Source organism: Canis lupus, chromosome 24, assembly GCF_048164855.1.
Source record: "Canis lupus baileyi chromosome 24, mCanLup2.hap1, whole genome shotgun sequence".
NCBI lineage: Eukaryota > Metazoa > Chordata > Mammalia > Carnivora > Canidae > Canis > Canis lupus.
Genome location: NC_132861.1, coordinates 34,909,588 through 34,936,857, shown reverse-complemented (window position 1 = coordinate 34,936,857; position 27,270 = coordinate 34,909,588). Strand labels below are relative to the sequence as shown.

The following is a 27,270-nucleotide window of genomic DNA, read 5'->3' as shown; positions in this document are numbered from 1 at the left end:
AGAGCTGGAACGTGTGGGGATCCCTGAGTGGCTCAGCGGTTTAGCACCTGCTTTCAGCCCAGGGCATGATCCTGCAGTCCTGGGATTGAGTCCCACATTGGGCTCCCTGTATGGAGCCTGCTTCTCCCCCTGCCTGTGTCTCTGCCTCTCTCTCTCTCTCTCTCTCTCTCTCTCCCCATAAGGGCTTATTTATGATCATCTACTCCTCAGTTTTCCATTGTCCACGCCATAGGTTTAATCTCTTTAGAATAGCTCAACTGTTAGTACAAAAGGTTCACATTTAGAGCTCATGAGTGGTTGATCCAGCCAGATATCTCTGAGATCAGCCCACTGACTGCTGTGTGAAAGGCTTTTTAGCTAGAGGAGTTCCATGTTCACTGCTTCTGCCCCCTTCCAGAGCTGGGACCCAAACTCTAGGGACATTCTTCCTTTATTATGTCTACCAGAGGGTCTGACCCATACCTTCTAAATTCGTAGACACAACTAACTCAAAAGGTACTCTGCTTAGGAAATGTTCAGAACTTTAATCTGCTTTATTAATAGTTTTACCTTCTTAAAGGGAGCTTGTTGCATTGGTCCCCTTTCTTTATCAGGCAGCACAAGCAATGGGTACACTGTGCCAAGGGAGGATTAAAAGTCTTCCCAAACCCCCAAATCTCTACAAAGGTTTGCACCTCTTTCACATTCTTAAGAGTTGGATGAACTTGCACCTTATCAATCACAACCTTTTGGACAACACCCATCTTGCCTGACCATAGATGACTCCCAAAACTTTACAGTGGTGCCCGGGCCTTGAATTTTTTTTTTTTTTTTAAGATTTTATCTATATATTTGACAAAAAGAGAGAGAGCACAAGCAGGGGAAGTGACAGGTAGAGGGAGAGGCAGAAGCAGGCTCCCTGCTGAGCAGATAGACTGATGTGGGCCTCAATCTCAGGACTCTGGGGTCATGACCTGAGCTGAAGGCAGATGCTTAATGAACTAACCACCCAGATGCCCCAGGTCCTTGATTTTTTCAGGTTCATTTTGAGGTTCCACCAAAGTCTGCTGGATGTCCTGCAACTGAGGCAAATCCTCACTTGTTAACATTATACTATCAATGTAATGGGCCCATGTTACTGATGTGGGAAAAGAGAAAAAAGAGGATGGGTCCCTAGCTGCCATTCCATGACATGTTGTGGGGCCATGCAGGTAGCCTTGGAGGAGCACTTGAAAGATTCATCACTGTCCCTTCCTCATGAAGGCACATTGATCTTAGTTACCAGAAAGCTATACTTCTCAAAATCGTTTCTATGAATGTCTTTAGAGATGAAGCACTTATGCAGGAACACTTCTTCCTTTTTTTTTTTTTTGCCAAAGCATCAGAGTGAAACAATACTTGTCTGCAAATGACCAAAGACTTAAAAATGGCCACAATTAAAGATGTGGTAAGAGTTCATTATAATGTAATTGACAAGGGGATTTGATTATTTCTGTGACACACACATACGTTTTAAAATTATAGCTGACAACATTATGCCAGGACAAATGAAATGGATTGGGTGCCGCTCAAGGGTCAACTTGTGGTCATGTTTTCTCAATGACCTCATCCAGTTCACACTAAAAAATAAAAGGATTAAAAGCACAGATTCTAACCATACAAGTATCTTTTGGAACACTTATACACATTTAGTATTTAGTTAGCTGTTGTGGCAGGTGCATTACAATGCAAATGACAAGGGCACTTCTACAGCAGTCTGTAGTTGAAAAGGTCTCCCTCCCCTGTCCTCTTTTTTTTCTTCAGTTTCTGTGGGCAGTGTTTTTGTTTTTGTTTTTTAAATCTTCTGGAGTGTTTACATTTTGAAGACAAGAAAAGATTTACTTTATTTTTTAAGATTTGCAACTTTAAAGGACAGAGAAAGAATACAAGTTTTCTCCTGAGTTTTTTGGGTTAATTGCTATTCAAAGTTTTCCTTTGCATGAGGGATCAGAAGGCATGGAGCATTTCACCTGTTTCAGTATCCTCTTCATTTTCATCACTTTCTCAGAGCTCCCACCTCTTGGCGTCCTAATCCAGTGTTGTCACGAGTGCCTGAAACTTAAATCGAGGAATCTTGGCTCCTCCTAGCTTAGCAAAGCAGCAAGTTAAGGGTTCTAATTCAGTATCCTGCTCTCCCACCTTGTCTGGCAGCCTTAAAACTGGCAGCCTAACAAGACACCCACATGTCCTTCTCTATCTTAGGTCATCTTCTAATTTCCTGACCTGAGCTTCAGCCTCTAGAGCCCCTAGTCAGACACTGCTGGCCAGTGTACTGCCCACAGTAGAGGCCAACCTGCTGCAGCTTCCACATGCATCCGTTTCCTGCGGCAGTGTGCTATGCATGTGTGGTTCCTCCAACAAATGGATTAGGTTAGCTGGTGTTCTGGGGAGTGCCCTTGTGCTCACAGGGTGGTCCACAAGCATCTAATATGTGGGGCCCTCCTCCCCACATAGAGGTCAATGGTCAATTTGGGATTTCCCCCAAGGATGCCTTATTCCCATTTCTTTGGTCTCCTGTCAGGCTCACCAGTTGTTGGTTCGTGATCTCCGCGGGAGCTTCTGGGTAGAATCTGAAACTGGATCTTGAATGCAGGGGGCAGGGAGATACCAGAGAAAGAGGCAGACCACTCCTCACTGGTTGATGGCCCCTTTAAGAAGCATAGGAGATTTATGTCAGGTGACAGCAAGACAAAAGGATTCACCTGCCCACCAAACCTTAAAAGTTTACGAAGAGTTCTTAACTGGGCTTGGTCTTGTGTACCAAGCAGGTGTTCTCTATCTCAAGGCTAGATCCTTGCAGCAGCCTGTGGGATCAGGAAAGGCAAGCGTAATCCATATTCCAAGGACAAAGGAGGCAGTTAAGAGCCTCCAAGTGCTTGAATTCAACTCCCACGTCAATCAGTGGCCACAATTTGAGGAAGGAAACAAAGGCAAGAGAAATGTGGCTTAAATTAAATCTTCTTACAGCTTGCAGCCAACCCACTGATAGATCCCTGAAACATAAAGAACGTAACTTTCCTCAAGGACCTCATGGCTGCCTTAGTGCCTTAATATTTATATTTTATTAAAGATCAAAAGTGGGGATCTCTGAGTGGCTTAGCGGTTTAGTGCCTGCCTTTGTCCCAGGGCATGTACCTGGAGTCCCGGGAACGAGTCCCACATTGGGCTCCCCACATGGAGCCTGCTTCTCCCTCTGCCTGTGTCTCTGCCTCTCTCTCCCTCTCTCTGTGTGTCTCTCATTAAAAAATAAATAAAATCTTTTTTTAAAAAAAAAAAAAGCTCAAAAGTAACTTTAACAGCAGCCAGCCCCTCAAGGTCCTGAAAGCCTTCCTTCCAAATTCGTTAGAGTTGCTATCCCTAACTCTCACTAATTAAAAGGTATAAAATCAATCACTCCTCACAATCCCAATGCAGCTCTTTCTGCCATGGATCCTGTCCCTGTGTTATGATAAAAATCACCTTTTTGCACCAAAAATATCTCAAGAATTCGTTCTTAGCCATTTTCTCATGAACCCAAAACTTCCAAATTTCATCAGCATCATTTTAATGACTTCCCTCAACAAAAATAAATAGGCAACCTACAGGAGGTGCCAGGGTGGCTCAGTTGGTCAAGTATCCGACTCTTGATTTTGGTTCAGGTCATGATATCAGGGTTGTGAAATTGAGCCCTGCAAGGGGCTCCACGCTGATCATGAAGCCTGATTCTCTCTCTCTGCTCCTCCATTCTGTCTACCTCTCTTTAAAAAAACAGCAAGCAAACCAATAAAGGCAACCTACAGAATGGGAGAAAATAACTATAAATCATATAAGGTGTTAACAGCCAAAACATAATACAGAACTCATACAACTCATTAGCAAAAACCACATAATCCAATTAAAATAGGCAAAAGACCTGGATAGATGCTTTCAAAAAAATCCAAATGGCCAATAAGCACATGAAAAAATCATCAGGGGAATGTAAATCAAAAGGGAAATGAGATATCACTTCACATTTGTTAGAATGACTATCATCAAAAAGCAAAATAAAAAAAAAAATCCAAATGGCCAATAAGCACATGAAAAAATCATCAGGGGAATGTAAATCAAAAGGGAAATGAGATATCACTTCACATTTGTTAGAATGACTATCATCAAAAAGACAAGAGATGATAAGTACTAGTGAATACATGGAAAAAAGGGAGCCCTCGTACAACATTGCTGAGAATGTAAATTGGTGCAGCCACTATGGAAAACAGTATGGATGTTCCTCAGTAAATTAAAAATAGAACACTCTCCCAATCCCAGCAATCCTACTTCTAAGTATTTATCCAAAGGAATCAAAATCAGAATCTTGAGACATTCCCATGTTCATTGAAACTTTATTCACAATAGCCACAATGTATGGAAACAATCTAAATGTCCACTGATGGATGAATGGACAAAGAAAATTTTGTATATTCATACAATAAAATAGTTTTCAGCCTCAAAAAAGAAGGAAATCCTATTTATGGCAACATGAATGGATCTGGAGAAGGTTATATTAAGTAAAATAAGTTAGACACAGAAAGGCAAATACAGTATAATCTCATTTGCATGTAGAATCTAAAATAGTCAAACTAATAGAAGCAGAGAGTAGGATGTTAGGACTGCGGTGAGGGGAGGGGAAACTGGGAGTTGATGGTCAAAGTGTATAAAGTTTCAATTATGCAAGTTAAATAAATTCTAGAAATAGACTATACAGAACAGTGCCCACAATTAATAATACTATATTGTGTACTTAAAATTTACTAAGAGGATAGATCTTAAGTGTTCTTACCACATAAAATAAGAGTAAGAATAATAACAACAATGATGATAATAATAAATAAGCCTTTCTTGGGGGTGGTGGGAGTAGGGAGTGAGGTCTGAAGGCTTGGAGCACACTGCAAGAGTACAAAGTGATGGGTGCTGCCTGTCTACCCCCAAATGCTGCACTCTGTCCCTCTATCACATGTGAACTTTTCACCCCATCATGTTGTCACCAAGTGTTGCTTTTGCTACTTTGTGTCTCAGCTGAAGGAGATGAAATCTTAGGGGAAACTGTCTACTGTGGATAGGTATTCAAGAAATCTCCCTTGCAGTTGAAGAACTTCACCTGGCTGCACCCACATATGTCCCAGGGCACCTGGACCTGACCACTGTAGGTCCTATTACCTTGGTGCTACTGAAACATGGGTATCCTGCACCTTGCCTGGGGCCCTTTCAATCTAGATGATGAAGGTGGAGGAGATTTCCACCAGCAAGTGCTGAAGAACAGCAATCAAGAGGTTCCACAACTCCAAGATCAAGTCCCTGGTGCCCCACTGAATTCTGCATTGCCAGCACAAACCATGCTTCACCACAAGTCTCAACACCTTCTTTTAGATGTAGAGCCTTTCTGTCCCCAGGTCTGCCCAAATAAATAAAGGAGTTTATTTGGGCAGATAAACTCCTTGGGGGAAAACAAAACAAAACAAAATAAAAACCAATAATAATAATAAAAGGAGAAGGAGGAAATTTTAGGAGGAGTTAAATATGTCTATGTCCTTGATAGTGGTGATGGTTTCATAGGTGTATATTTATATCGAAATTCATCAACTTGTATGCACTAAATATATACAGCTTTTCACATATCAATCATACCTCAATAAAGTGGTTTTTAAAAGTCTGCTGATTTAAATGTAAACTTCATCAAAAATACCTTCATAGAAACATCCAGAATAATATTTGAGCAATATCTAGGCATTATGGCAGTCAAGTTGAAGTGTAAAATCAACCATCAGTATATATGTTATATTCTAAATTTTAATTTCTTCAAGCATTTTTCTCTCAGTTCCTTGACATTTAGTTACATTTACCTTCTCTCTTCTTAAGCCACTCTCAGATGTCTTCATTTTTGACCTGTTAAGCAGATCTCCATCTACCCAATCCCAAATTAATTGAATATATGAATAATTAGTTGGATGTTTTCTATTCATACATGTACAAATGATCACACATTGACAAGAGCATTGGGGTAACAACTTTGCTTGGTTAAACTGAGAAAGAAATCACAAGGATTGCCAAGCTTGTCCTGTATTTTGATCCTATCAACCTTACTGAGCATGTCTTATGAGCCCAGAAGCATGTGACACAGAAACAGAATTTGTAAAATGACTTAGTTATAAGTAGATAAGTTGGTTGAATGTGACTTTTGTCAAACAATTTTCTTCCATATAATTTATCTGAGAGTAAGAACACCACCAAGCTTCAGGGTTTTTCTTTGTCCTGACTTACATGATCCCTCCTGGTCAAAAGGTGAACTCTTGGGTCTGAGACCCTACTCAGAAAACATTGACTCAGGAATTGTCATCAGCATCTTGATTTCAATTCTAAGTGTTTATAGTTCATTTGTATTAACCTGTCACATCTTCAGGCATTATTGCTCATGTGGGTATCCCTTAATTTATAGAACAGGTTCAAGATTTCTAAGCCAGAGAAACATCCTCTTTGTCCTACAAAGAATCATGTGGAGGGCCTTCTTTGGTATGAAAATGTAGGGCACACATTTTTCTAGGATTAGTGGATGAGCATATAACAATGTCTTTTCTCTTTCCTTTTTTTTTTTTTTTAAAGATTCTTATTTATTTATTCATGAGAGGTGCACACACACACACAGAGGCAGAGACACAGGCAGAGGGAGAAACAGGCTCCATGCAGGGAGCCTGACGTGGGACTCAATCCTGGGTCTCCAGGATCAGGTCCTGGGCTGAAGGTGGCACTAAACCGCTGAGCCCCCCGGGTTGCCCATTTTTTCTCTTTTTTTAATGGTCTAAAAGTTGCAATACCCATTTGGAATGCAGTAGATCTCTGTAGAGAAAGTGACAATTTAAATAGAGCCCTAGGTTTCCTAGGAAGAGTCAAATCCTAATCTATATCCCCTGTGACGATTAATTATGTGTCAACTTGGATAGGCCATAATACCCAGATATTTGGTGAAACAATATTCTGTTCCTGTTAAGGCATTTTTTAGACAAGACTAACACTTAAATCCATAGACCTCAGTAAAGCAGATTACCCACCATAATATGTATGGGCCTCATCTAGTTTGTTAAAAGCTTTCATTGAGAAAAAGACCAACCTCCCTTGAGAGAGGGGGCGTTCTGTGAAGGAGACTGCTTTCAGACTTGAACTAACATCATCAGCTCTTCTGGCTCTCTGGCTAGCTAGCATATTCTGCAGATTTTGGACTTGCCAGCCTCCACAATTGTGGGAGGCAAATCCGGGAATGTTTCAGGCCTCTGGATTAAATACATGTGGGAAAAGGGGATTTAAGCTGCAGAACTGAGCTTTAGATAAAGATATAAGTTCGACTGAGAAGAGTAGGTTTGAATCCGTGTGGAGCTGTTATCCCTTTAGATCCAGCCACTCTGGTATAAAAACGAGCTACTGTAAATAGCAGCCGACTAAGTCAATGTGAACTAAGAACCTTAGTGCTCTACTTGGGACACCATCTTAACCTGGGAGGGTACAGGGCCTGTAAAAGTACTTTTACAGTATAGATCAATTTCAGTTCAGTAACAATAAACTTGCAATAACAGACCAGTCAGAATCTAATCTTCATTCTGTGCCTGATATCTTGGAAGGGCATGCCATTCTTTCAACTATGTAAAACTGTTTTGAACTGTTTTGAGTTATTGAATGGTTTTTGAGAGTGTGTGTAAAAGAGAAGTATGATGGATTTCCTGCTAACAGTATGTAATGAGGCTCAAATGAGCTACTGAATTTTTCTAAAGTTAAAAACATTAATATCAGCATTCTGTGTTAATAAACGAAAGAATTCTTACTACAAAAACTTTTTAAAAATCTTCTTTTTTTTCTTTTTAGAAAAAGAAAACTTAAAATTTTTATTTTACCAGGGCACCTGGGGGACTTAGTCAGTTAAGCATCTGACTCTTCATCTCAGCTTACTTCTTAATCTCAGGGTCATGAGTTCAAGCCCTGTTTTGGGCTCTGCACTGGACATAAACCTACCTACCTACCTACCTACATACACACATACAATTTTATTCTACCTTCATTTATTCTTTCTCTGATGCTCTTCTTTACTTTATGTAGATCTCAGTTTCTGACCTATATTTTCCTTCTACCTAAAGAACTTCTTTTTAAAATTTCTTTTTTTTATAAATTTAATTTTTATTGATTAAAAATCTTTAAACTAACTCATTTAACAAATAAAAAATTTATCAGACTCTTACTCTGAAACATACACAGTTACAAGTCCTGGGGATAGCTTACTGAACAATTGCATGCCCTTCTGGAACTTAACATTCAAGTGGACAAGAGATAGACCATACAAATGAATAAATGCATATACCATAGAATGCTAGTATTTGATAATTGCAATGGAAAAAAATAAAACAGGGAGGTGATAGATTGTGCTAAAGAAGAGAAAAATAGAAATTACAGTCAGATTACCTCTCACCAGGAAGGCAACGTTAGACCAAATACTTGAGCTAGGTAATCATTCTGGTAGTTGTCTGAAACAAGCATATATCAGGAAGAGTTAACAGTGAAAGCTAATGTTGAGGCAAGCATGGTCTGTCATATTCAAGGAATATGAAATAATTCAGTGTGGCTACATTAGAGCAAGCAAGAGGATGAGGTCAGAGATCAGAAGGGACAGAGAAGTGAATGTGAGCATCAGACTCCAGGTCCTGTTTAGCCCAAAAGTTGTAAAGGATGGAATTAGGTTTAATGGAGATAGTGAAGATTTTTTAATCACTCTGGATTTTCATGTGTAGGCAGGCCTGAGTAAACGTTAGAAACCTCCCTCTATCCCTGATTATAAATAAGAGGAATAATATTTCCCTGAGGGAGTTTTAACTGTGAAATAAAAACATAATGAATCAAAGAAGATATAAACAGAATACTTCTCAAGGCCAAGGACATGTAACTGTTACTGGAGGCATCTGTGCTGGGGTGCTTACTGCCTACTATTTACCCCACTGGTAAGGGAGCCATTTCTGCCCTAGTAATGAGGATGGCCTAACACACAACCCTCTACATGGACAGATGAGGTCAACAACAGTTTATGTCACAAATACCCACAGCCCAGGGTTGGAGAATGCCCATGCCATGCATGCCACACCCAGACACCCAAGGATTGCACTTGGGGACAGAATGAACTAGGGACTGTGAGAGGAGATGAGATGCCCCCTGGTTTCCATGGAAGCATGTGATTGGCTTGTTTGAGTAACTCTGTAGGTTGGCTGGGAACTGAAGCCTGCTATTTAGGAGATAAGCAGGAGATAAGGGCCTGTAATTAAGATTGGTGTTTAACTAGAGGTCCTGACCCATGGAAATAGGGTAGAAAGGGATATTCATGTTTAGGCCAGTCCAGGCCCTCTTGTTTTTCCCCAGATGTCAAGGAACACATAATATTGGATCTTAATCTTAGTCCTTTTTTTTTTTTTTTTTAAATTAAACTTAGTTCTTATACCAGATGAAGGGCTGGGGAGAGTGTAGGTCCGCAATAGAACACAGAAATTGAAGGATCAGATATAAGGATGGACAATGTCTATCTTCAGTCTGCCTTGATGTTGAAGTGCCCTCCTAGCCCTTTGTACTTTAATAAGCCCTTGTCTGCTTGTTAAATACATTAGATTATGCAGATGGTAAATCGGTTTGATTGGACCCAATAAATCTCTGCTGATTTCCTATTGTCTTTTGATTTAGATTTTGCATGATGAGAGGAAAGACCACTTTGTATTACAGGCATAACTTGGAGATATTGTGGGTTCAGTTCCAGAATCCTTCAGTGCACTGAATATTGCAATAAAGTGAGTCAAATAAATTTGTCGGTTTTTCAGTGAATATAAAAATAATGTTACACAGTCCTGTAATCTATTAAGTGTGCAATAGCAGTATGCCTAAAAACAATAATGTACAGATCTTCATTAAAAATACTGTATTGCTAAAAAATGCTAACCATCATCTGGTTTTATAAGGAAGAAGTTTGAAATACTGCAAGAATTACCAAAATGTATCACAGAGACATGAAACGACCAAGTGCTGTTGGAAAAATGGTGCCAATAGGCTTGCTGGATGCAAGATTGGCACAAACCTTCAATTTGCAAAGTGCAATACAATGTAAATAAACATATCTGCAAAAGGAGATAATGCCTGTCCAAAGAACCTAATGGAATGTAGCAAGCCTTAAACATATAGCTAATAATTCAGTGCCACCAGGTTATTGGCTGATTATAATATTAAGACTTGGGCAAGAAACTAGACTCTTAGGTAAATACAGTACCTGAAAGGTGATAAAAAAATCTCTTGGCTTTCTTATGTAAAAATGTATTTACTAAGCTTAAAAGCAAATAGCTTTCTTTCATTTGGGTTGCACTATCTACTTACCACAGGTAGGAATACAATAAGTTAGAATAGGGAACCCTCAGGCTTTAAAGTGATTTTGGTTTTAAAAGACTAATTGCTATTTCTCTCCCTTTTATTCTAAAACTCAGTTATTTGTGGCTTGTGGTTCAGAGGCTCAGCTTGTTTTTTGAGTGATCCTCCTCCAACCATTAATTCAGCATGCAAACCCCTATTTAGTAGTTACTATTTTCAAAGCACTATATTGAGGTCTTGGGGATACAAGGATGACTAAAACATATCCTAAAGGATGGGGCACCTGGGTGGCTTAGTGGTTGAGCATCTGCCTTTGGCTCAGGGCATGATCTTGGGGTCCTGGGATCGAGTCCCACATCAGGCTTCCCACAAGGAGCTTGCTTGTCCCTCTGTCTATGTCTCTGCCTCTCTCTGTGTGTCTCTCATGAATAAATAAATAAAATCTTAAGAAAATTTAAAAAACAAATAAAATAAAACATATCCTAAAGGAGAACTTAGTTTAGGGAAGGGAAGGCCTGTCACTAACTTTGGAAAATATTTTGACTTTTTGGTATTTATTATATAATGTTTAAATTATAAAAATATAGTAACTATTAATGAAAAATCAAGAAATACAGAAAGAAAAGAGGTAAAAACACTCAACTTCCCAGCACATAGAGAAAAGCTTCTCCAATATTTTGTTTTTGTTTTTCACTCTGAATAGGTTTGTGAAGATTTTATTTAGTTCTGATCATTTTGTATATAAGTTTATTGCTTTACTTTTGTTCTAATATTAGAACATAGAGACTTCCCACAATATTAAAATTCATTGCACAGATAATTTAAAATAATGGTTTAATATTTCTCTCAATAGGTAGGTAGTAAATTCCAGAGCCATCTCCTTACTTGGGGGACATTTAGTTTTAGCTTTTTCCTTTATAAATCAGATAATTAACATCTTGATGCATATAAGCCATTTTATATTTTAGACAGTTTTCTTAGAGTGATTCTCAGTAGTGGAATTGTTTAAAATATAAGAAAATATTTAAAAATGTTGAATCTGACGACCAGTCTGTCTTCTCTTGAGATTATGTTCAAATTCTAAGTTTGTATTTTTGTTTGGTCTGCTACCCTCAGTAGAGGGAGAGATGTGATTAGATAAAATATCAACGTGTGTACAATGTGTGTATAGAGCAGAGAGAAGGAATGTATCCAGCCATGTTAAAACCTGAGCTCCTTACATCCCCTCAACGCACCCTTTAATGACCTAACTCAGTGCCAAATCTAACTCAGTGCCAAATCTGTGCAGTTCATTTCTGGATGCGGGGTAAACAGTCAAGGCAGTGCTCAGGATTCAGTCACCTTACAGTCTGTCTTTGGTTTGAAGGAGTGCTGTCTGTGTCTGTTCTGGAAACAGTTTGTGACAGCACAGTGATTTAAAAATATTTTAATGAAACAAAAACTTCTATTAAATATCCTATACCCAATGGTACTAAGATTTGTCACACATGCTTAGAAAAAGATCAACTGTCTTTGATATTTGGTAGTAAAGATGGGTCCACGCTAATATAAAGAACCTGCCTCAGTTTCTTCTGATGGAACTTGGAGTTGATAATATCTACACTGAGAAGTTTTTACAAGAATTAGGGACACTGAGTACAATGCACTTCAAATAGTATCAAACATATATCAGAGGAAGGGGACTTTCTCGATATCCCATAGATTACAATATATAGGAACTACACAATTTGGAACCCTGGTACAAAGCAGTAATCCTGTTATTGCATCCAAATCAAATTTCATAGGCATTATTTTTAATCAGATGGTTAAAAATGGATCACCTTGTTGGGACACCTGGGAGGCTCAGTCGGTTAAGAATAAGACTCTTGCTTTCCGCTCAGGTCATGATCTCAGGATCATGAGACCCAGCCCCACGTGGGCTCCATGCTCAGCTGGGAGTCTCTCTCCTTCTGCCCCTCCCCCACCATTCATGCATGCTATAAATAAATAAATAAATGAATAAATAAATAAATAATAAATTCCTTTAAAATAAAGGATAACCTTGCTAGAATTATCTTTTTTAGGTGACATTTAACCAAATGAAGTTTGTATAGCATAGAAAACAAAATAGATATTTTACAGATGTGTTGGAAAGGAGAGACAGTAAAACATCCTTCAAACTGACAAGGCACTTTGAGACAAAAACAAAAAAAAATGAAGCAGGAGACTTCATATAGTTTACAGAGAGATTTGTTCATGTAACTTACTGACGGGATCAGATGGGTTTCGAGGCATTCTGGCACAATGACCCTACAGTCAGGTACCGGGAAGGGATGGGCATCCTTATGTCATAACAGCAATACAAACATCAACATGGGATTATTATACATAAAAGACAACAGAAAACACTTAGAACTAGAGCTCCCCCAGTGACCTGCTAAGAGATGGGCTACGTAGTGAAGGCATCAGCAAAAGAGATCTTTTCTGTGTGATTAATAAGCTTCTGAGGCATTAAGTTCAGCATCCCCACAGACGCAGCAGTGGAGGGACAGTGAATCTCAGCATAGATGGTGGCCCACGACGGGGAGAAGCTTCTGGAGGCAACAGGAGGGATATCAGTTGCTCAAGGCGGAAGCAACCATATCAGGATTGGAGGAGTGAAACAGCTTTGTATCCAATTGCAGATACTCTCTAGCATAGGTTGAGGCCCTACCCTCCCTAAAGCTGTTATTTTGGAACTCTCATGTACAGTTATAGAAATATTTTGTTCCCTATTTCATAACAAAATAAGGCTAGTTCAGGTAAATAGTCTTCTCATGTCAGGAGGTGGTCCTAAAAGTGGGCTTTCAAAGTCAGGCCCATAGTGTGCAAGCAATGAGGTAGGAAATTAGCCAGATATGCAAGGAAATCAGGACAATTCAGTTTTATAGGTAAACTGCAAATATTCAAGGACAGTTAATGAGAGCTAGAATCTAACACCCATAAATTATGTTATTGAAACATATTTTTTTCTCTCAAATCACCCTCATTTCCATCAAATTAAGACTACTTTATTTGTAATGAACTTGGCCTAATTATTTACCTAAGTGCAGCAAGAAGAGTTGCTGGCCACATAGATTATTTTAAATCTGTTTTGACATAATTTTTCATAAGGAATTTCAGATTGAATTTTGAATAGCCTTTCAAGGCTAAGATCTTTTATTTTCATTTCAAATTTTTATTTAAATTCTAGTTAGTTGGGCAGCCCCGGTGGCGCAGCGGTTTGGTGCCGCCTGCAGCCTGGGGTGTGATCCTGGGGACCTGGGATTGAGTCCCACATCGGGCTCCCTGCATGGAGCCTGCTTCTCCCTCTGCCTGTGTCTCTGCCTCTTTCTCTCTGTGTCTATGAATCAATAAATAAAATATAAAAAAAATTCTAGTTAGTTAACAAGTATGGTAAAATTGGTTTTAGATGGAGAATTTAGTGATTCATCACTTAGATATAATACCCAGTGCTCATTACAACAAGTGCCCTCCTTAATATCCATCACTCATTTCGCCTATCCCCACCCACCGCTCTCCATCAACCTTCAGTTTGTTCTCTGTAGTTGAAGCTTTTATGGTTTGCTTCCCTCTTTTTTCTCTTCTCACACATCCATCTGTTTCCTAAACTCCACATATGAGTGAAATCATACAATATTTGTCTTTCTCTGACTTACTTTGCTTAGCATAATACACTCAAGCTCCATCCACGTTATTGCAAATGGCAAGATTTATTCTTTTTGATGGCTGAGTAAAATTCCATTGTATGAATATACCATATCTTATTCATCCTTGCATCGGTTGATGGACATTTGGTTTTGTTACATGGTTTGGCCTTCTTCAATAATGCTGCTGTAACATTGGGGTGCATATACCGCTTCAAATCTGTATTTTTTGCAACCTTTGGATAAGTACTTAGTAGGGCAATTGCTGGTTGGTAAGGTAGTTCTATTCTTAGCTTTTGGAGGAACCTCTATATTGTTCTCTGGAGTCATTTACAAATATCTTCTGATGTGTGACCTGCCTTTTAGTTTTGTTGATTGTTTCCTTCTCTGTACAGAAGCTTTTTATCTTGAGGAGTCCCAATAGTTCATTTTTGCTTTTGTTTTCCGTGCCTCGGGTGATGTGTCTAATAAGTTGCCAGAGCTGAGGTTAAAGAGGTTGCTGCCTGGGTTTTCCTTTAGGATTTTGATTGTTTCCCGTCTCTTTAGGTCTTTCAACCATTTGGAATTAATTTTTGTGATGGTGTAAGAAGTAGTGCAGTGTCATTCTTTTGCATGCTGCTGTCCAGTTTTTCCAACACCATTTGTTGAAGACACTGTCTTTTTTCCATTGGATATTCTTTCTCGCTTTGTCAAAGAGATTACTTGACCACAGTTGTGGGTCCATTTCTGAGTTTTCTATTCTGTTCCATTAATCTATGTGTCTGTTTTTGTACCAGTACCATACTGTCTTGATGACTACAGCTTTGTAATACAGCTTGAAGTCCAGGATTGTGATGCCTCCCACTTTGCTTTTTCTTTTTCAATATTTCTCTGGCTATTCAGTCATTTGTGGTTCCATACAAATTTTAGGATTGTTTGTTCTAGCTCTGTGAAAAATGCTGGTGGTATTTTGACAGGGATTACATTAAATGTGTAGACTACTTTGGGTAGTATAGACATTTTAACAATGTTTATTCTAATCCGTGATCATAGAATGTTTTTCCATATCCTTGTATTTTTTCAATTTCTTTCATAAGTGTTATAGTTTTCAGAGTATAAGTCTTTTACCTCTTTGGTTAGGTTTACTTAGGTATCTTATGGCTTTTGGTAAAATTGTAAATGGGATAGATTCCTTGATTTCTCTTTCTGCTGCTTCATTATTGGTGAATAGAAATGTAACAGATTTCTGTATGTTGATTTTATATCCTGCAACTTTGCTGAATTTGTATATCAGTCCTAGTAATTTTTTGGTGGAGTCTTTGGGTTTTCTAGATAGAGTATCATGTCATCTACACATTTTAAAAGTTTTACTTCTCCTTCGTTAATTTGGATGCCTTTTATTTCTTTTTGCTGCCTGATTGCTGAGGCCAGGACTTCTAGTACTTTGTTAAATAACAGTGGTGATAGTGGACATCCCTGTCTTGGTCCAGACCTTAGGGGAAAAGCTGTCAGTTTTTCCCTATTGAGAATGATATTAGCTGTGGGTCTTTCATATATGGCCTTTATGATGTTGAGGTATGTTCCATCTATCACTACTTTGTTGAGGATTTTTATCAAGAATGGATGCTGTATTTCGTCAAATGCTTTTCCTGTATCTATTGAGAGAATCATATGGTTCTTATCTTTTCTTTTATTAATATAGTGTATCACATTGATTTATTTTCAAATATTGAGCCATCCCTGCAGCCCAGGAATAAATCCCACTTGATTGAAGTGAATAATTCTTTTAATGAACTGCTGGATTTGATTTGCTAGTATTTAGTTGAGAATTTTTTCATCCATGTTCATCAGAGAAATTGGCCTATAATTCTCCTTTTTAGTGGGGTCTTTGGTTCTGGAATCAAGGTAGTGCTGGCCTCATAGAATGAGTTTGGAAGTTTTCATTCCATTTCTATTTTTTGGAAGAGTTTGAGAGGAATAGGTATTAGCTGTTCTTTAAATGTCTGGTAGAATTTCTCTGGGAAGCCATCTAGCCCTGGACTTCTGTTTGTTGGGATACTTTCTATTATTGTTTTTATTTCTTTGTAAGTTATTGATCTGTTCAAATTTTCTATTTCTTGCTATTTCAGTTTTGACAGTTTGTACATTTATACATGAATTTATCTGTATGGATAAATTTCTGAACTTACCCATTTCTTCCAGATTGCCCACTATATTGGCATGTATTTCATAATTTTCTCTTATAATTGTTTATGTTTCTCTGGTTAGGTTGTGATCTCTCCTCTTTTGTTCTTTATTTTATTTATTTGAGTCCTTTCTCTTTTCTTTTTGATAAGTCTGACTAGGGGTTTATCAATTTTATTAATTCTTTCAAGGAACCGGCTCTTAGTTTATTGATCTGCTCTGTGGAGGTTTTTGTTTGTTTGTTTGTTTCTGTATCATTTATTTTGGTTCTAATCTTTATTATTTCCCACATTCTATTGGCTTTAGGCTTTATCTTCTGTTCCTTTCTAGCTTTTTTAGGTATAAGGTTAGGTTGTGTATTTGAGACTTTTCTTGCTTCTTGAGGTAGGCCTATATTACTTCCCTCTTAGGACCACCTTTACTGCATCTCAAAGATTTTGGATTGTCATGTTTTCATTTTCATTTGCTCCCGTGTTTTGTTTTGTTTTTTTATTTCTTCTTTAATTTTCTGGTTAGTCCCTACATTCTTTAATAGGATGTTCTTTAATCTCTATGTATTTCCAGTCTTTCCAATTTTTTTCTTGTGGTTTACTTCAAGTTTCATAGTGTTGTGGTTTGAAAATTTGCATGGTGTGATCTCAATCTTTTTGTATTCAACGAGGCCTGATTTGTGAACTTTTCTGGAGAATGTCCCATGTACACTTGAAAAGAATGGGTATTCTGCTGCTGCAGGATGAAATGTGCTGTATATATATCTGTTAAGTCCATCCAGTCCAGTACGTCATTAAAAGCCATTGTTTCCATGTTGATTTTCTGCTTATTATCTGTCCATTGCTGTTAGTGAGGTGTTAAAGTCCTCTATTATTATTGTAGTATTATCAATAAGTTTCTTTATGTTTGTTATTAATTGATTATATATTTGGGTGCTCCCAAGTTAGAGACATAAATATTTATAATTGTTAGAGCTTATGGGATAGGCCACTTAATTATGATATAGTGCCCTTCTTCATCTCTTGCTACAGGCTGTGGTTTAAAATCAAGTTTGTCTAAGTATAGCTACTCCAGCTTTCTTTTGACATCCATTAGCATGATAAATCATTTTCCTGCCCCTTGCTTTCAATATGTGGGTGTCTTTAGGCCTAAGATGAGTCTTTTGTAGGCAGTATGTAGATGGGTCTTTAAAAAAGAATCCATTATCATACCCTGTGTCTTTTGATTAGAGCATTTATTCCATTTACATTCAGAGTTATTATTGATAGATATGAATTTAGTGACATGTATAATCTGTAAAGTTGGTGCTTCTGGAGATTTTTTCTGTTCCTTTGTAGTCCTTATTGTTTTTGGCCTTTCTTTTACACTCAAAGAATCCGCTTTAATATTTCTTGTAGGGCTGGTTTAGTGGTCATGACTCCTTTAGTTTTTGTTTGTCTAGGAAATTCTTTATCTCTCCTTCTATTATGAATGACAGGCTTTTTTTTTTTTTTTTTTTAACCACAGAATCCTTCAATTGAACACTAGCCTGTTAAAGTAACAGAAAATCTAATTCTTTAGGAATAACACAAGACTACTAGAGGTTGAAGAAATTCTCATTGTCATTTTCATCAAATGGCATCCTGAAAAGATCCCATAAGGCTGCCTTTGTTGCGGGTTCTTTAATAGCTGAAGTGAAGCTATAACAAGGTCCTTCTGGCACTTAAAGGAACAAACTGCCTTCACTGCTTGAGACAGATCTGCCTTACACAGAATTTTATGCTAGAACGAGGCTCCTGTATGTTTATTTATTTATTTTTGTATATTTTTTTATTGGAGTTTGATTTGCCAACATATAGTATAACACCCAGTGCTCATCCTGTCAGGTGCCCCCCTCAGGGCCCATCACCCAGTCACCCCATCCCCCCACCCACCTCCCCTTCCACTACTCCTTGTTCTTTCCCAGAGTTAGGAGTCTCTCATGTTCTGTCTCCCTCTCTGATTTTTCCTACTCATTTTCTCTCCTTTCCCCTATAATCCCTTTCACTATTTTTTATATTCCCCGTATGAGTGAAACCATATAATGTTTGTCCTTCTCCGATTGACTTACTTCACTCAGCATAACACCCTCCAGTTCCATCCACGTTGAAGCAAATGGTGGGTATTTGTCGTTTCTAATGGCTGAGTAATATTCCATTTATATATAGACCACATCTTCTTTATCCATCCATCTTTTGATGGACACTGAGGCTCCTTCCAGAGTTTGGCTATTGTGGACATTGCTGCTATAAACATTGGGGTATAGGTGTCCTGCCATTTCACTGCATCTATATCTTTGGGGTAAATCCCCAGCAGTGCAATTGCTGGATCATAGGGTAGCTCTATTTTTAACTCTTTGAGGAACCTCCACACAGTTTTCCAGAGTGACTGCACCAGTTCACATTCCCACCAACAGTGCAAGAGGGTTCCCTTTTCTCCACATCCTCTCCAACGTTTGTTGTTTCCTGTCTTGTTAATTTCCACCATTCTCACTAGTGTGAGGTGGTATCTCATTGTGGTTTTGATCTGTATTTTCCTGATGGCAAGTGATGTGGAGCATTTTCTCATGTGCTTGTTGGCTATGTCTATGTCTTCTTTGGTGAAATTTCTGTTCATGTCTTTTGCCCATTTCATGATTGGATTGTTTGTTTCTTTGCTGTTGAGTTTAATAAGTTTTTTATAAATCTTGGATACTAGCCCTTTATCTGATATGTCATTTGCCAATATCTTCTCCCATTCTGTAGGTTGTCTTTTAGTTTTATTGACTGTTTCTCTGTTGTGCAGAAGCTTTATATCTTGATTAAGTCCCAATAGTTCATTTTTGCTTTTGTTTCCCTTGCCTTCATAGATGTATCTTGCAAGAAGTTGCTATGGACAAGTTCAAAAAGGGTATTGCCTGTGTTCTCCTCTAGGATTTTGATCGATTATTGTCTCACATTTAGATCCTTCATTCACTTTGAGTTTATCTTTCTGCATGGTGTAAGAGAATGGTCTAGTTTCATTCTTCTGCACTTGGCTGTCCAATTTTCCCAGCACCATTTATTGAACAGACTGTCCTTTTTCCAGTGGATAGCCTTTCCTGCTTTGTTGAATATTAGTTGACCATAGAGTTGAGGCCCGTTTCTGGGTTCTCTATTCTGTTCCACTGATCTATGTGTCTGTTTTTGTGCCAGTACCACATGGTCTTGATGATCATAGCTTTGTAGCACAACTTGAAATCTGGCATTGTGATGCCCCTGGCTCTGGTTTTCTTTTTCAATATTCCCCTGGCTATTCGAGGTCTTTTCTGATTCCACACAAATCTTAATATGATTTGTTCCAACTCTCTGAAGAAAGTCCATGGTATTTTCATAGAGATAGCATTGAGTGTGTAAACTGCCCTGGGTAGCATAGACATTTTCACAATATTAATTCTTCCAATCCATGAGCATGGAATATTTTCCCATCTCTCTGTGTCTTCCTCAATTTCCTCAGAAGTCTTCTGTAGTTTTAGGGTATAGATCATTTTTCTCTTTGGTTAGGTTTATTCCTAGTTATCTTATGCTTTTGGGTGCAATTGTAAATGGGATTGATTGCTTAATTTCCCTTTCTTCAGTTTCATTGTTTGTGTATAGAAATGCCACTGACTTCTGGGCATTGATTTTGCATCCTGCCACATTGCCGAGTTGCTGTATAAGTTCTATCAATCTTGGGGTGGAGTCTTTTGGGTTTTCTTTTTTTTTTTTCTTTTGGGTTTTCTAAGTACATATCATGTCATCGTGAAAAGGAAGAGTTTGGCTTCTTCTTTGCCAGTTTGAATGCCTTTATTTCTTTTGTTGTCTGATTGCTGAGGCTAGGATTTCTAGTACTATGTTGAATAGCAGTGGTGAGAGTGGACGTCCCTGTCATGTTCCTGATCTTAGGGGAAAGGTTTTCAGTGTTTCCCCATTGAGAATGATATTTGCTGTGGGCTTTTCATAGATGGCTTTTAAGATGCTGAGGAATGTTCCCTCTATCCCTATACTCTGAAGAGTTTTGATCAGTAATGGATGCTATATTTTGTCAAATGTTTTCTCAGCATCTATTGAGAGGATCATATGGGGTTCTTGTTTTCTCTTTTGTTGATATGATCTATCATGATGATTGTTTTACGAGTGTTGGACCAGCCTTGCATCCCAAGGATAAATCCCACTTGATCATGGTGAATAATCTTCTTAATGTACTATAGGATCCTATTGGCTAGTATCTTGTTGAGAATTTTTGCATCTGTGTTCATCAGGGATATTGGTCTATAATTCTCCTTTTTGGTGGGGTCTTTGTCTGGTTTTGGGATTAAGGTGATGCTGGCCTCATAAAACAAGTTTGGAAGTAGTCCTTCCCTTTCTATCCTTCGGAACAGCTTTAGTAGAATAGATATTATTTCTTCTTTAAACATTTGATGGAATTCCCCTGGGAAGCCATCTGGCCCTGGACTTTTGAGTCTTGGGAGGTTTTTGATGACTGCTTCAATTTCCTCCCTGGTTATTGGTCTGTTCAGGTTTTCTATTTCTTCCTGTTCCAGTTTTGGTAATTTGTGGTTTTCCAGAAATGCATTCATTTTCTAGATTGCCTACTTTATTGGCATATAGCCAATAAATAACGTTTAAAAATATTTTTTGTTTCCTTGGTATTGGCTGTGATCTCTTCTTTTTCATTCATGATTTTATTAATTTGAGTCTTTTTTCTTTTTAATAAGGGTGGCTAATGGTTTATCTATCTTATTGATTTTTTTCAAAGAACCAACTCCTGGTTTTGTTGATCTGTTCTACAGTTCTTTTGGTCTCTATTTCATTAAGTTTTGCTTGAATCTTTATTATTTCTCTTCTTCTGCTTGGTGTAGGTTTTATTTCCTGTTCTTTCTCCAGTTCCTTTAGGTGCAAGGTTAGCTTGTGTATTTGAGTTTTTTCCAACTTTTTGAGGGATGCTTGTATTACAATGTATTTCCCTCTTAGGACTACTTTTGCTGTATCTAAAATATTTTGAATGGTTGTATCTTCATTTCCATCAGTTTCCATGAATCTTTTTAAATCTTCTCTAATTTTCTGGTTGACCAATTCATCTTTTAGCAGGATACCTCCACGTGTTTGAGTTTCTTCCAAATTTCTTCTTGTGATTGAGTTCTGGTTTCAAAGCATTGTTGTCTGAATATTATGACAGGCAGGGATACTCACCACTATACTAACGAGGAAAACCTGTTGTCTGAATATTATGGATGACAGGCTTGTGGGCAAAATATTCTTTGCTGCATATTTTTCCCATTAAGCACACTGAATATATCATGCCACTCTCTTCTGGCCTGCTAAGTTAGTGGATTGATCTGGTGTAAACTTTGTTTGTACTCCCTTATAGGTTAAAGACCTTTTTATCCCCCGCTGGTTTCAGGATTCTTTCTTTGTCTGTATATTTTGCAACTTTGACCATGGTATGTCTTGGTGTTTGCCTACTTTTGTTGATTTTGATGGGAGTTCTGTGACTCTTGGATGTCAATGTCTGTTTCCTTCTTCAGATTAGGGAAGATTTCAGCTATAATTTGGTCAAATAAATCTTCTGCCCCTCTTTCCCTCTCTTGTTCTTCTGGGACTCCTATAATACAAATGTAATTAATCAAGGCTAAGGTGTAAGCCAAATACTTGCCATCAGATTTGCCTGCATTACCTAAAGATTTGGGTTACTTTGTATTTTTTTTGAGGTCTCCAAAATATCTTGAGTTTCCTGAGCCTGTCACAAAGTGACTTTTAGTACTTCAGTTGTGAACTTCCCTGGGAATGCTGTAAAAAAAGGTGCCAGTCCAATTTTTCCAAGGGGCTTCATTGGTTCCATAAAGTCTACCTTAGTTCCTTAAAGCTATCTGGTCATATCTGAGTCTATGTATGTCTTTCTCAAATATGAAATTCTAGTCAAATCCTTGGTCATTTAACCAGCATTTCCAATGGTGTTCTGTTGTAAGAACAGATTCTTATTGAACTTATGCAATAACTGTAATTGCCATGAAACAATGAATACTCACTGAGAGTTTCTGAATTCTTGAGGAATTAGGTAGGGAGAAAATGATTATATATATATATATATATATATATATATATATATAAATTTTTTTAATCTGGTAGAGCAAATATAAGAGTCAGCAATGTTTTAAACAGGAGTCAGAAAAACTATATCTTCTTTGATTCATTCTGTCCCATGTTATTAATTCTTGTTCTGTTTGAATGCAGTTTTTCCTTTAGTTCTGGAAATTCTTACTCAACTTAGTCTTGTAATCTTAAAGGTATGAAAAACCTTTATTCATCAAAACTCCTTCTCATAAATCTCTTTGGAGATAAAACACATTTGTAAGAACATCAGAATAGTAGCTATAAACAAGACTCAAGAATGACCATGATTAAAGATCTGATGAGAAGTTAGTATCAATAATCAGAATTACAAGTAATGAAGTTATACCAAGACATATGAAAACTTCAGGAATTTTGTTAATTTCTAAAACAGTTACAGCATTTGCTCATGCATTATAATCTAAAAAGTTTTATCCTCTCTTTCCTGGATATGCTTCCAACTTAATTTAACATACCAAATAAAGCCTGATTAGTCAAAAAGATTTCATTTAGAATTTGAATTTTGAGAAATTTGTTAAAAATATCAGATTTTAAAGCACAAGCTTACATAGGATTATAAGTCATTACAAAACTTAAAACTTAATTATCTGTTAGCCAAGATGGCAACAAAAGATTCTAAGGGCAAATGCAGAAGTTTACAGAGTTCTCAGCAAAACTTGGCTCTTTTAATATTAAGAAGATTTAGCTTTCCTAAGTAATTAAAGACCCAATAAAGACAAAATATAAGAAAGTTTTTTTTTTCTGAGCAGATAAACACTTTTGTTTTACAATTTTCTATCAAGAACAGACCAATAATAAAATAAGAAACAAAAAACAAACAAAACCTTTATCATCTTAACACAGAGAAAAATCAAATTCCAATCTTATGCCATTGTACTTCTGATATTAAAACTCATTCATTCCAATCTTAGTCAGTCCTGATTATGCATAAAATTCTTTTCCAAGGAGTCTCTTCGCATAAGCTTTCTACAACTTTCTTTTTTCATTCAGATTTTGTCATGTTTTCCCTCTCCAAACAACCAATCTCATTTTAGGAGAAAGTTACTTTCTTTTCCTACAACAAAAATGCATTCCCATTGTTCATACATTTCTTACCAAAAACGCATACTTCATTTTTCTTGCATACAGAGCTATTTCTCTCATTGTTTCCAGTAGTCTTAATGACATTTATTAGAATTCTTTATGTTTAGAAGCCTTACATTTGAGTGAAAACTAAGTAGTAAGTAAGTGTGACCTGTCCATTATACCAGAATTCTCTGGATTGACAAATTTATGAGTACATTTCATAATCTCTAAAAATGTGTTTTTCCATGGTACCATTTTTCAATAAAGCATAAAATATTATTCCTAAAAGACTCAAATTTACTTTATCCGTAATCAGACAAAAGTAGATAAACCTATGTTTAGTAATCAACATTTCAGTATTTTATCTTATTTGAAAAAGACTTAGATATCCAATGAATTCAATCAAATTTATCACTTAACCTAGCCAAACTTTGAAGTTTTAGTTTACCAAAGATTATGAAAGCTATTTAGAAGTTTACCTACAAATCTTATCTCTTCAACCTACTTGTTCCTACTTACTGATTACTCATGAAAACTTCATAAGACAGAGAAAATCAACTATCATGTTAAAACATTTTTGTTGACAAATTGCAAAAGATACAACATGAATTTAAGTAGTAAATTCAAGTAGAATCAGAGTTGATTATCTTTATTGTATTTGATGTTTATAACTCCAAAAGTCATGCATATTTTAATTAAACCAAAAAACTTAAACTAGTTTTAATACTGAATATTTTTCACACGATCATATGAATATGAAAAACATTTGGCTAAGCTCCGTTTTTTCTTACTTTTAGAATGTTCAATTGTGGGACACCTGGGTGGCTCAGTGGTTGAGTGTCTACCTTTGGCTCAGGGTATGATGCTGGGGTCCTGGGATGGAGTCCTGCATTGGGCTCCCCTCGGGGATCCTGCTTCTCCCTCTGCCTGTGTCTCTCCCTCTTTCTCTGTGTCTCTCATGAATAAATAAATAAAATCTTTAAAAAATATATAGAATGCCTAATTCTTACAAGTGCTTGCCTTTTAACCAGTAAAATAGAGCTCCTTTGCAAATTAATATTAACAATACCATCCAGAGGGAGAAAATATCACATATAGATAGACACAATAAAAAACCTATATAGTGAAGATTTATATTTATACTTGAAAAGTAACCTCATAGAAGCTGTGGCTAGATTTTGAGATGCTTTTCTTAAAAGACTTCTTTTTCCCTTTTTAAAATTTTTCAGTCTTAAGAATGGGGAATGATGTAGATAAGAGTTCCCAGAAATGTTGAAAAGCTTTGGCTTGTTTCTGGGGCCTCATTCCTAGTTTTTGCAAAGATTTACAAGATAAAGACAATTGCTTTCAATCCCTAAGGGAATTAAGTTGCAACCCAAATGACATTATAGACTAATCTACCCATCTGGTTCCATTTTATACTGTCAGTGTTTTTAGAAGCTTCCAAGTACCAATCAAAATATGCATCTTACGTTGTTTAGTCTACTTGCTGGCTTTCTCTAGTTGAGTGCACATATACACTCATTAGATATTTTTTAAAAGATCCTCATTTAGACCATTTGAGTGTTAAGATTATCCTTGGTGTAATCTTAAAATTGTCTTTTGACCTCCTTCATCTGGGGATTTTGAGGCTCTACCTGAAAAAATTATTCAGTCTGCCAGTGCATTGAGCAAAGGGGCTTTTCTCTCTCTCTTTTTATCCCAAAGGGGGGTATTTCTTAAAATACTTCTCCAGACAGTTCATTCTTCCTGCTGCTTAAGATAGAGACAGAGCCCTAAAGCTGGTTTGTAGGGCAATTACCACTCATCTGTCTGAAGGGACTCTGATTAAAATGCCCAGAGCGGGCACTGAACCTGTTCAGCTAGTCAAGGTACACAGATCCAACAAAGTGTCAGGAGAGGTTCTCCTATGCACCCTTCCAATAGGTTTTCCAGCAACACAGAGGAGCTGGATCAGGTGAGCTGCTGCTGCCCACTGCATAATATGCTGGGAGCTGGGGGAACTTAAAGGAGTCAGGCCAGAGGTCCCATCTGAGCTGCCAAATTTGTAACAGAACTCAAAAGATTCACTGCTTGGGGTACATTAATTTAAACATTACCCAAGGGAGTGTTCAAAGCAAAGAACTTTTTACTACTTGTTACAAGCAAAGAGAGGGATATAGCTCTCAAAGTGCTGTCTCTTGTGATTCCATTTCTGTGGTGTCTCATAATGCACAAAACAATGACTGAACCACTGCCGAAATAGTTGGTTCACTTTTCCTTTTCCATTTCCTTTCCCCCACCATTTCTGATATCTAATAATACCTTGGGCATTTTCAGGGCATCCTTGTACTTATGTGCTGATCTAAAATGCTCGAAATATCTGGCCAAGTCTCTCACGTGGAAGTGGCTAGCCAGCTTAGGATTTCCTCCATGGACAATGGGATTTCCAGGGGCAGGGCCACTTTACCTGTGCTTGTTTTGTTTTTCCATCTCGTGGCTGGTTTGCCAATTGTTAGAAGATGGAAGAGGGGCAGTAGAGATCCTCCAAACTGGGAAGGTGCTTGGAGACCAAAACACAAAGCAGAATATTCCATACAGTTTACATAGAGTTCTATTCAGAGTAACATAACTGATGGGGGAATCTGGTGGTCGACAATCTAGATAACAACACAGCTATTACCCACAAAGCCCAAATCTTTGTCTACAGACTTTATAAAGTAAGGAGATATTTAGAGGGCATGTGGTGAGGTCAAAGAATCTGCATGCTAAATTACTTGATCACTAACACTTAACAGACATTGTGGTGCCATTTATGCAAAGGAGTAGAGGCGGATGATATCTCTACTGGTTATCTAAATAACTTTCAGGAAGACCAGAACAAGCCTCCCTGCATTTCAGTGGGGGCATACATTAACCTCCAAGCGGCCTGGAACATGTAGCAACCACGGAAGGTCATCCCATGAACATGAACAAGATGGAGGGCCAAATATGGAATCAGTATTGCCAACACTCCTACAAGATGCTTTACAAATATATAATAGCATTTGATCCTTGTAAACTCCATTGAAGCAGAATTCTGGAAGTTATTTTTTTTTTAATGTATTTTTTTAAAAGATTTTATTTACTTATTCATGAGAGACAGAGAGAGAGAGAGAGAGGGAAAGACATAGGCAGAGGGAGAGCAGACTCAACCATGAGGAGCCTGATGTGGGACTCGATCCTGGGACTCTGGGATCATGACCTGAGCCGAAGGCAGAAGCTTAGCCATTGAGCCACCCAGACACCCTGGAAGTTATTTGTTATATGACTTCAGAACTTAACTTTATCTGTCATTAATATTTAAGAGAAAGTTTGATCCCAGTATAATACAGCAATTGGCAGAGTAGGACTTGAAGTTTCTGATTCAAGATCCTGTGCTCTTCCTCATGATACAACAACATAACAACATCTACTACTATGATTATCAGATTTCTGTGAGAAATAAAGGAGATCACATATTTAAACCATCAGCCAGGTTTCTGGCACTTAGTAAGTGTTAAAGTTTAGCTATTACCATTATTATTGTTGTTATAAGTAGTAATATTATATGAAAGGTTTATCTTGGTCTGAATCTCTATTCTTTTTTAAAAAATATTTATTTATTTATTCATGAGAGACACACAGAGAGAAGAGGGGGAGGGGAAAAGAGGCATAGGCAGAGGAAGAAGCAGGCTCCATGTAGGGAGCTGCATGTGGGACTCAATCCTGGGTCTCCAGGATCACGCCCTGGGCTGAAGGTGGCGCTAAACCGCTGAGCCACCTGGGCTGCCCCTGAATCTCTATTCTAATAATATCTTGCAATATGAATTTGAAAG

At 37.6% G+C, this 27,270-nt stretch overlaps 1 long non-coding RNA gene across 1 annotated transcript; it reads right to left on the bottom strand.

Annotated features, from left to right (window-relative positions):
- Window positions 1–1,910: 1,910 nt before the first annotated feature.
- LOC140616491 (uncharacterized) lies at window positions 1,911–25,960 on the bottom strand. Its single transcript, XR_012016961.1, has 3 exons — window positions 25,884–25,960; window positions 2,546–2,666; window positions 1,911–2,076 (listed from the first exon to the last, which is right to left on the bottom strand). It is a non-coding gene; the product is annotated as an uncharacterized lncRNA (long non-coding RNA).
- Between the last annotated feature and the right edge of the window lie 1,310 nt (window positions 25,961–27,270).